The sequence below is a fragment of the Phasianus colchicus genome, chromosome 10, assembly GCF_987193195.1.
Source record: "Phasianus colchicus chromosome 10, bPhaCol1.hap1.1, whole genome shotgun sequence".
In the NCBI taxonomy this organism is placed as follows: domain Eukaryota; kingdom Metazoa; phylum Chordata; class Aves; order Galliformes; family Phasianidae; genus Phasianus; species Phasianus colchicus.
This window is the reverse complement of record NC_143445.1, coordinates 4,716,308-4,727,174: the sequence shown is the minus strand read 5'-3', so window position 1 is coordinate 4,727,174 and position 10,867 is coordinate 4,716,308. Positions and strand designations below refer to the sequence as shown.

The following is a 10,867-nucleotide window of genomic DNA, read 5'->3' as shown; positions in this document are numbered from 1 at the left end:
GGAAAGGGGGGAAAAAATCCCCTCTGGGAAGCACTGTTTTATGGGGCATCAAAACCTGGTGCAGCACATTCCCTCAAGGGTAGGAAAAACTGCAGGAAAACGAAGCAAAGAAAGGAGATTTCAAGATCGGAGTTGGGGTTGTGGTTATTTTCAGGGACAAGCTCTGTGAACCCAGGGCTTGTGGGCATCATCAGGTGTGAGACACAGCAATGCAGGTGCAGCAGAGGATGTTCCTTCTCCAGCCCCATGTGGGAGCAGCACCTGGGGAAAACCAAAGCAATGCCACTGCTTTCTTGGTCTGAGCATCCCTTGCACAGGTCCAAAGGCTCGGTAGGGAGGGGATAAGCTTTATGGGAGCAGCTTGCTTTTCCCTGCTATCAGGGTGCTCTCTGGCACTGCACTCTCCCTGCATGGGCACGCAGAAGGAACTTCCAGCCTTCCTCGCTCACCCTTCAGCACAGAGCTGAGCCTCCATCTGCTCTGACGCCTTTCCCATCTCCTGCAGCCATCAGCAGCGCAGGTAAGAATATCAGCGATAAAAAATTAAAAGCTACAATAAACATTATTGATGCCATTCCTAACGAGACAGAGAAAGAGAAAGAGGGGATGCTGCGGTGATAAATATCGTCTGTCAGCAATAAATTACAGCCATCATTAGGTTTCTACAGCGGGGCCTGACAAATTATTTTGTGGAAGTGCATGCTTAGCTGCGTCTCTCGCAGTCTCAGCCATTCAGAGGCTGCACCTTAAAAAAAGATCAATCGGATTGATTGTGTATTGAGCTGGGATGCACAGCGGTGTGCAGGACGAGTGCTTGGTGCTGGTACTGCTCCCATTGGGCTGCATTCAGCTGCTGCTGGCTGGGATACAGAGCATCGCTGGGATGTTCTGTCTGGGGCTGCAGGCTGCCCTGACCCAGTGTTCTGTAGGACGTGAGAATTAATGCCCTTTTTTTTTAAAAAAAGTGAAGGATTCTTCCCTTTGATATGATGCTCTAGAAGCTCTGCCTTCCCTTTTTTACTCTCCTGTCTCACAGTGCACAAAGCTGCTGGGAGTCCTTGTCCTGTGCCTGGGCCATGAGTGACCCTGGGACTGCCTCCACCACACACCTCATAGACCTCAATTTGCAGACGAATGGAGAGAAAGGAGGAAAAAAAAAAAAAAAAAAGCCCGTTTCGGCGCGGTCTTTACAAAAGCCATTCATCCCGGTGCTTTTACTAACAGGCATCAAATGAGATTCCTGCAGTAGATGATTTGTTTTGTCCTTCTCCTGCCGACTCAGATTAATCTCTGCTTCTGAAGTGGTGGTGTCATTTCTTGGAGACGTACGGCAGCAGGAATCACAGAGCCCCATAAATTCACCTCAATTCAGGATCCATCCGTCTTCCTCCTCGCTCTCCATCCCCACACTCTGCAGGGCAAGGGCAGCCCCATGGGTACCTCGTAAATAGCCCGACCTCAGAGCAGGAGCAGCTGGAGCACTGGTGGGATGCTCATGGTTGAGAACAGTGCCTTCTGCTGCTTACCTGCCACAGAGACAGAGCCATGGCCAAAGGAAAAGCAGAGAAAGCCAGTGAAACAGATGCTTAAACAACGTAAGTACATATGGGGGTGTATTACACGCAGACATGTACATACACACACGTATAGGTGGGTATGTTATTCCTCAGTAATGAAATCAAAGCTCGGGGGCAGCAGCAGCACCGCTGTTAATTATTTATGGAGCCCATATTGTGACAAGCAGGAGAGCAAGCTCAACCTGTCCTCTGAGGAGTGTACAAGCTCCATCAGACACTGACAAACCGATGTGGGAGCCCAGAGGGCTGGCAGGAGTCTGGCAAGGCTGTAGGGAGGTGATGAGGCTTTGGCAATCACGAAGATTTAAGCAGTCACTCACACAGTGCAGCATCGACCACTGCGTTGCACCACCGTTCCTGGAGCAACAGAAGATGGACATGACACTGTGACAGTGACCCAGCAGAGGACACTTCCCTGCCCCAGGGACAGACATGCTCCCATTGGGAGCCATCATTGGTCTCTGCCCACCCCTCGCCCAAACCACGCAGCCACCACCTGGAAGTGGAGCGAAAGGCCAGCTGTTTATTTTGTATTAATTTTTAAAGATGACTTGTTTCAGCTGAGTGCCTGTCTGTCTCTGTCTATTTGCCACTGCTGAGAAGATTCATTACTTTGATGGATTCGTGTAATTTTTCCAAGTGCTTCAGGTGACAAACAAGGCAGTGCACTCCTCGCAGGGCTCTGAACTGTGCCAATGCTGGGGGCACGTGGTGGGGATTTCCATTATTTGTGAGTTATTCGTGCCCAGCTCTCTTAGCCAGGACAGAGAACCTGTCTGGGTAGCAGTGCTTGGGAAGGAACTGGGAGTATTTGGCTAAGTCCATAGGATGGGCAGACTGCTAGGGCTCCGAAACCCATCTCCCAAGGTGAGGATGAAAGCTCTGGTTGATGCACAAAACATCAGATTTTCCTGCTCCTTTTCTGCTGTCTGAAACTCAGTGCCCCCACAGCAACTGCACGGAAACCCAAGGAGTTATTCCATCAGCAGCATCACTACTGTGATTTGCTGGATCACCATTGCAATCAGCTCCAGCGCCTAGCAAGGAAGCTGAATAGGAAGAGACATAGGCAGAAATGAAGCAAAGAGAAAAGGATTTAAAGGAGAGAAAGGGAGAGGTCAGGAAGGATGAGAGCATGGCAAAGAAGTGGCCAAGGAAAGACATTGCCTATACAGAGATGCTGGCTGCTCATGGACGCTGCCTTGTTTTTCCTGCAGCATTCTCAAGAGGAAAAGATTTCATCCCAAGTGCTGCTCCTTGAGCAGGCAATCATCTCTGCCATAACTGTGTGGGCTCTGGAGGAATGAATTAAGCCAGGCAGGCTCAATCACAGTTGTGGCAGAGGCAAAGGATGCAGCGTAATTCCGCAAACCCTCTTGCCCAGTGTCATAGGAGATCACACTGGGTCCAGGTGACAAAGGATGCCCTGGTCCCATGGCACCCATGGAGGATGCCTGTGTCCAATAAATAACATTTCTATGCCAACCGCTAGGATTAAGCAGCCCTGAGCATCTGCATCCAGACCACGGCATCCAAGGGAAAAATCATAGACACCAAAGGTACTTGGGTCCTGAGTGTCAGAAGGAAATATTTGGCTGCTTTGTACAAACAGGCAAGGGCAAAGCTGGGAAGCAGAGGTATTTGCTTGTTCCTCACCCTTCGTGTAATAAAAAGCAATAACAGAGGAGAGTGGGAAGGAGAGGCACTAACAGCCTGGATTTATCCAGCTGTTTGAGAAAAGTCTCTACTGCTGACCTCTCGATGAAAGTGTAGATAACTGTTTTAGTTTTCAGAGAGGATAGCCTCAATTCTTGCAAAAATCCCATTTCTAGTCTTCAGGGGAATGAGCAGGGCCTTGATCTATAGCTCGTTTTCAAAGAGCAAATGAAATGCTTTCTCTTTTCATCCATATCCCACAAGGGCCAACCATCATGAAAAATGGGAGTGCCTCCCTCAAAGGAGATTACCAGTGCAATTTCCTGGCTGAAAACCTGGGTTCTGTTCACTGCTGCTGTTGTGGGTAAGAGCGTCCCAAGCCTGCTCTTGCCTTTGAGAGCCTCCTGCACTCAGCATGCAACACATGATGGGGAGAAGAAAAGGAGGGGAGGTGGGGATTTAGGAGCTGGAGGAAAAGGAGGAGCAGAGAGAGAAAAATGGAGAAGGAAGACAAAGACAAAGCAAAGACAAAGCTGAAGACAATGAATACAAAGACAAAGAAGACAACAAAGACAAAGAGCTGATATCTCCTCTGGAAGCAAGAAGCAGACACTAGAATTGAGTATTTTCAGCCTTTGAGCCTCAACCAGGGCTTTGCAACCCACAAAAACATCTTCACTGCTCCCTGGAGAACTTGTGATCCATCCAGCAATAACTGAGAGAGCATGTTGGGAGATGTCTGACAGAGTGCCTTTGGGATTCTTTTGAATCTGTAGATGAAGAGTTTCACTTACTTCTAGGAAAATGCCAGGGCAAAAAAGAGCCATGCTCCAGCTTGACCAAAACTAATAATTCTTTTAGTTTTCTTATTCGGGCATGGCTGTGGGTTGTTTCCATGCCATCTTATTCCCAGGAGTCACAAAAAGCAGCAGCTCCATTGATTTGAAGCGGGCTCATCTGAAAGCTAAACTCCAAAAATTCCCAGTTTATTGGTGCAGCTGCAGGGATGACATGACAAGAGCTGAGCTGCTCAGGAAAGGGGCGATTTCCTGCCCGGGGCTGAAACCATTCACAGATTTGAGGCTTGAGACACTTGAAGATTTCTGGGAAAGAAACAATGGATTTGCTAAGTATTATTATTTAAGTGACAAGGCTGAAAATTGAAAAGAAAATCTGTTTACCAAAAATAACAATAGTTGAGATTTGTCATCACTGTCAGACCCATGCAATTTCATAGGTTTCATAAGCTCTCATTAATTTTCTTGTTTGGGAGGATTTGCTGTTTTAATGAAACCTATTTACACTGGCAACTGCTGGAAAATCATTCATTAGTGGACAAGAACTATTGATTATTTTCATCCAGCTACTCAGCCACGTAGTAGCCAATTACTTGAACCGAGAAATAAAGAAATATCAACCTTGTGGTCCTGCTCCTATCTCTAGGAAAACTTTGTTCTCCTGGGTAACACATGGTGCCAACGCTGGGACAACACAACACCAGAGAAACCTCTTCTAACATTTATGTCCCATTGCCATTGCCTGAAGGCCCCTGGAGAGCAGGCTGGCCTCAGAAGTGAGGGCTGAAAGTGAGCGCCCACATTATTTCCTAAAGTATTTACTGGATGTGTGGAGAGAAGGAGCGAAAAAAAAATAATGCAAGCTTTCAACAATCACCTGGAAATGCAAGATTTCAGACATTCTTATTTTATTATGCAACATTTGGTGTGATGTGCAGATGTCCTAAGCTCTGAAGGGGGCTTTCAGCTGCCAGTTGTGGGTTTATCAATGTGTTTTGACTATTGGCTTTGCTTCTGCTCAACAGAGAAAATTATTTAAGTATTGTACTCTGGAAGGAGCCATGCCTTTAAACCTTGGCCGACTGCATGCACTTCAACGGGCTCAGGAAAAAAAAAAAAAAACTCTCACCTCTTTTTGACAGACTTGTAATTAAAGAAGATTTTTCATAGAGAACATCTGTTTCTCTTGACAGATATATTCTTGTTGGGAGAAAAAGAAGTGCCTGAAAAAATAGTTTGTCAGTCTGAGCTTTTTATAGGATTTCATCCAAGAATATTTATCTTCAGGCTTTTTTTTGACAAAAAGTTGATATTTCCTGTGAGAAGACCTATTCTGATCAAGGCTGATCTTCAGCAAAAGCTGCCAGGGAGCCCCAGGTATCTGCCTCTGCCTCCTCCACAGCCCCCGGCGTGAGGAAATGCAGCTTTCACCCTTCCAGCCACCCTGTCAACAACACCCATCATTAATGCAGCATGAAAACGTCAGGGATGAAGATAAATGGCAGGCTGAAGGGATCATGCTCTCAGCTACGTATGTATCTAAGAGTATATATGCATGTATACGTACATATAAAGGATTTTCTTCCTATTTCTTTCCTGGGCTGAGAGCACTGAAAGTTCCTTGCGAGTGATTTCCCAGTAGTCCTCGTTAATTCCTTAAGCTTTTCCGCACCTCTTTTCAAAGCCTAAAGTTCAAAGACACAGAAAGAAGCTGTCTCAGCACTTTTTCTTCCCTTTTTCCTTTTCTAGATTTTCAGCAAAGCCCAATCAAGCCAATTATCTTATTTCTTCAGTTTCCCCCCCCTTCCTCAAAAGAAAATCATCTATGGGACTCAACCAAGGCTTCCAGACACCAGTCCCTTCTCCATGTGGCCACGGGAGCTGCTCTGTTCCTTGATGGCTGTTGGGTTCCTTGGCTAAATCTGGTCCTCAGTCCTCCCAGCACTGGGATGTCTCCTTACCTGGAGGCAGCCTGTCATCCATCCTTGTCCTTCTACAACACAGAGTTTTCCAGGGTTCCTCTCCCTCCTTCTTCCCATCAGCTCTCAGCCCCTGACGTGCAGAACCCACTCAATTGCTGCGATTGCACACTTAGCCATAAGGGTTCACATCTGACGCCAGTCTGACCAAAAAAATAAGGGCTGACATAGTGAGATTTATTTTTGTGTGTGTGTGTGTGGGGGGGGGGTGATTTGAAGTGGTTGATTTCCCTACCATCAGCAACATGTATATGCACTTGCACTGCTCTAACACCCACGCTGGTAGAAAGGACAACCTGCAAATGAGCGAGTCCTTTAGTTTTCTGCCCATTTCTTGTGGTGGGCAGCAATGCTGGCATCCAATTCAAAGACCCCACGGAGCTGTGACAGGTTGGTGCCCTGTGAAGCTCAGCCTGGAGCATCCCTGACGCTCTGATCCAGTTGCCCCCCATGGATCTGCTGAACTCCATCAATAATTCAATAATTCCATTCAGTTAAGTGATTAATTAAGTTTAACAATAATAAACTCTGGAGCAGAGCGAACCCCCAGCATCTCCTGGCACACCCTCCTGGGTCCTGGGCCAGGTGATGCATGGGGGAAGCCTCCTGCAAGTGAACACGCATCACTTTTTAAGATGCATCGACTCATGTTCTCCTCCTCATTCCTGCTGTTTTCCTCAATTTTCCCTCGCAACACTACAAGAATAAAATTGAGGACCTTTGCTTGCTTATAAAGCACAGCCCTGCCTGCAGGCTATGCGCAGCAGTGCCGTTCCTGCGTAGGCATTTCAATCAACCATGGGTGCAAGAAGTGCTTGGGAAAAATCTCAGCCTCTCCACGCAAGGCACAATAATTAATCGCAGGATCGCAAGCAATGATTTTCCTTTGCCCCTCGGGACGCGCATCTCGCAGTGTCTGAGCGCCTTGCTTCACTATATCACCCTGAGCATTAATGCAAACTGCAGACAGTAATTATACCAGACATTAAAGTTCTGTAATTGTATGTACTGTGCACGTATTTATAATGCAGCAGCGATCTCAGAGCTGTTGCAGAGCTTCTTGCTCCGCGGCACCACACGGCTGGGAAGAGGCAAAGGCAAGCCGCATAAAATTTAAAATAAAATCCAAATAGATAAAGGTCAAGGTAGTAAATATAAAGATAAGCATCCCTATAAATATTTATCATTAGTGACATTTTCATTATAGGAGGGCTGAGACTTGCTGGCGGTGTAGCAAACGTGGGCACGGTGGGCCTCAGCTTAAGACCCAAAAAGGCTCTGAAGTTGAGTTAGAAAATGTTGGAATTGGGTGTAGAATGTGGGTAAAGATTTTCATGCCCCCTTTTGGAGCAGCTTTACAGCTGCAGGCTGTGCATTGAAGGTGCATGCTGCTCCTCGGGGTGGCTCCTAAGGAGGGCCAGGGAGTTCCCAAAGACAAATGGGATTTGGGGCTGGGGACTGGCAATGGCCCAGCTCACACCTCTGCCGGGCTCAGCACCCCCTTCGTGCTGCAAGGATCTGGTATGAAGACAGGATTAAAAGAACTGAAGCAATTTTGCACGCGGTGGAACAAAGCCATGCCTAACAAAGACACGCCAAAAGGAAAGAAAAGGGATTGAAAAGCAAGAACAAGAACAGCTGATGTCCAATTATATCTACAATACACCAAACAAATCGAAAAAGAATTTGATTTTATGTGAAAGGAAACACCTAGAGAAGATCTTCTTTGGAGCACGTGGCCACCCCATGGAACACCAGCAGGCAAATCTAAGCAAATCCCACTCCCACTGCAAACACCACTGCATACCCTTAACACAAGTGATGGATAGCCAACAGTCCACACTAAGAAGTGCCCCTCAGCAGAGAACACTCCCTTCTGGGATGGCTTCTGTGAGGGTTTAATATTTTTAAACCCCTTGACTAAGTGCCAATTCATCAATGCATTAGAAACAGAACATTAATCTGTTCCTCCTGCCCGTGCCTTAATTGTAACATTTTCCCTTTAATGAGGTGGAGCAGGAAAATGGGCAGGTAATTGTGTCACCACTGACGGAAGGTTTCTTTTTAGTTTTAAAACTATCAGTGACACAAGGCTTGTATTTTTTCTATTCAGCAAAGGGCCTTTTACCCTCAAGGATGGGGATGAGAAGGGCTTACCCCACAGACAAGGAGGGTCTCTATCACATCAGGCTCCTGGGAGCAACACCACTGGAACGACAGAGAGAATATATCCCACACACCATGTGGCTTTGCTTCTTGCTTTGGGATCCAAGAACCTTCCTCAGTACACCACCAAGCACTTCAAGGGTCTCTGGAAGAAATCACAGGGATAGATTTGAGCAGCATTGCTCTGGGCAGTGGTGCTGGAAATCATTAGTATGGTTTGTGCCTGAGCACGAGGTCAGCAGCCCAGTGGCTTTCCTTCGTTTCCACACATGCTATGGTGTCCCAGATGCTGTCCCTATCATCCCAGCAGCACACAAGGCCCAAGTGAGATGAGAGGGGCTGATCCCTTGAAACCTACACAGCACTTTGCCATAGTGCCTCCTGCACTGCCTTCCAAAGCAATGACAACCTGCTGGTGTGCCCCTTCTGCACCTCAGCTTTCTGCCAGGACCTCCACCAAGCTGACTCAGACTCCTTCACAGAAGTCCTGCAGGTTCATAGACTCCTGGGCCTCACAGGGACTCAAATAAGGGGCTCCCTTGGCTGCAGAACATTAATTTTTGTTCTTTTCTCATCCTCTATCCCATTCAGCCCTGCTCCATGTTTTTGTCCTCCTCTGTGGGGGGGCCCTGTAGAAGTCACAGACTAATTGGGCTTCTGAGCATTCACACTCACTCATTCAGGAGAAGCTATTAATGTTTGTTGCTGCCATTCTTCACAGCCCAGGAGGGAGCCCTGACTCTACACAGCCTGTTCTGTACCCACACTCCCAAGAGCAGCAATTTCAGAGAAGTCCCCAGCACGCATAAGTCACATCCAGATCAGCTTCCCAACTTGCCATCCCACATGGAAAGAAGATTTTGCTGTGTCACCAGACCTGAGGACATCAGTGTGACAGAAAGAGGTGGGTAGAATAGCTCAAAAGTGAGACCTCCATCACAGGTGCTCAAGGCTGAGAGGAATGAGGATGCCTCTGAGATGCACCCTACAGCATGCACACTGCAGCCACATCTATGGTCCTTTGGATAAATGTATAGAAGAAAGGGAGAGACAAGGGGACACCTAAACAGGAAAGACATACAGGCCTGAATGTCAACAGAGTCCCTTCAAGTCACCTTCTGCAGGAGCTTCCATCTGCTGCAACTGTGGCAGGGATTAACTGAGGCAGCAGAGGTTGCTTCAACAGGTACTGGCCAACCTAGGCTTGCAAAATACCACTAATTAAAATTGGCTTTGTGCCTTCTCCTGGCTCAAAAGTCCACAGTGCTTGTAAGACTGAAGGTTGGCAGGGCCCACGAGCAGAGAAATTGCTGGTACCTTCAAAAAAAATGCTGCTGGGAGGTTGAACAGATATAGGAAGAGTTAACTCTTTCTCTTGGAGTGTGGTGGCATGCAAAATTCTTGAGTGCTCTTCAAAACCTATTCTTTTTTTAATTAATTCCACCTAATCACTTCTATGCCATCTCTACAGGATGATCCTTCTTCCACCTCCCATAAGGCTGCTCCCCTTTCTCCACGTTACCAGGTGAGCCAGATTAATCAGGCCTGGAGATTTGCCTCACACTTGTTTGGAACTTTATTCTTCTAAAATAAAAGTAAAACATTTTGGCCTAGAAACTTCAAGTGTGATTTAGTACCTTGCCTGTAGCAAAGGCTGTTGCCCCTGGAGAGATTGGGGCATCTTCCATTATTAACGACAGGATCTGCACATGCAATGAAGCCCACGTGGCAGATGTGTGCGTCAGAAAGCACAGCTCAGGGCCTGACTCTGTAATTGTTATAATTATGCTGGGGCCCTGAGTAATGTTTCAAGCAATGTTGGTCTTCCTGTGTTGACTGCACTGGTGTGGCATCTGTAGTGGTGACCTCAGGGAATCAACATGCACAGAATTGCTGAAGGCATGGGGGAAGTGTGCTGGAAACCCACTATGGACATATCTGAAGATATTTTGTCTTAGAAAGGGATGAGAAGTTTAAATAGCAGAAAGCCACCACGAATTATGAGGGCAGAAACTCATATTTAGGAAATGTATTTCATATCTCTGCATATTTACAGGTCAGATGGGGGTGACCAGAAGACATGATGGTGGTTTTCTGGTCCTTATGGCCATGCAAATATAGAAAAAACTTCAGCTGTCAAAGAGTCCCCTGGTGTAGCAATTGGGCAGATCAATACAATGGGAAAGGTGTTACAACAAAGGTGTGATGATGGAAGGACTGGCATAGTAGAAAGGTGCTACAAAGGAAGGGCAGAAGATTGCTCACCTGTATCAGAAGATTCCAGGTTTGCAGGGGAAAGCTCCACCAAGGAGGGATCTCCAACCAGAGATCTTTCCCCAGAGGCAGTCAGCCCTTATATGAGGTCTAAGGAAGATGCAGCCAGGCTCCACTCCTTCCAGTCACACAGCTGAATTGCCTTCACCTGTGCTCCCAGCTGCTTTCCCCAGGTGCTCAATCAGTGGTTCAGGCTGGAACTCAACAGTTCCCATACACACACAAAGCTGGACACCACGCTCTCCCAGGGCAGTCCTGGACCACAACCCTTGCACCCAGCAGTCTCAGGGCCTCCATCCTTTTCTCTGCATAGTTTAATTCTCTGGCCTCGTTTTCAGCTCCACCTTCTCCTTCCTCCCACTCAGTAAAATGCATTAGCAAGCTCAAACCTTACTTTGTATTAAATCAAAGTCTGAGC

At 47.1% G+C, this 10,867-nt stretch overlaps 1 long non-coding RNA gene across 3 annotated transcripts; it reads right to left on the bottom strand.

Annotated features, from left to right (window-relative positions):
• Window positions 1-1,190: 1,190 nt before the first annotated feature.
• On the bottom strand, window positions 1,191-10,517 carry LOC116231021 (uncharacterized). Of its 3 annotated transcripts, XR_016469547.1 has the most exons (7): window positions 10,441-10,517; window positions 8,167-8,320; window positions 6,245-6,305; window positions 5,992-6,152; window positions 5,598-5,715; window positions 5,160-5,474; window positions 1,191-4,336 (listed from the first exon to the last, which is right to left on the bottom strand). It is a non-coding gene; the product is annotated as an uncharacterized LOC116231021 (long non-coding RNA). The 3 variants fall into 3 exon arrangements; XR_004167339.2 differs by lacking the exon at window positions 6,245-6,305 and having other exon boundaries at window positions 1,193-4,336; XR_016469546.1 differs by lacking the exons at window positions 5,992-6,152; window positions 6,245-6,305 and having other exon boundaries at window positions 1,192-4,336.
• Window positions 10,518-10,867: the final 350 nt, after the last annotated feature.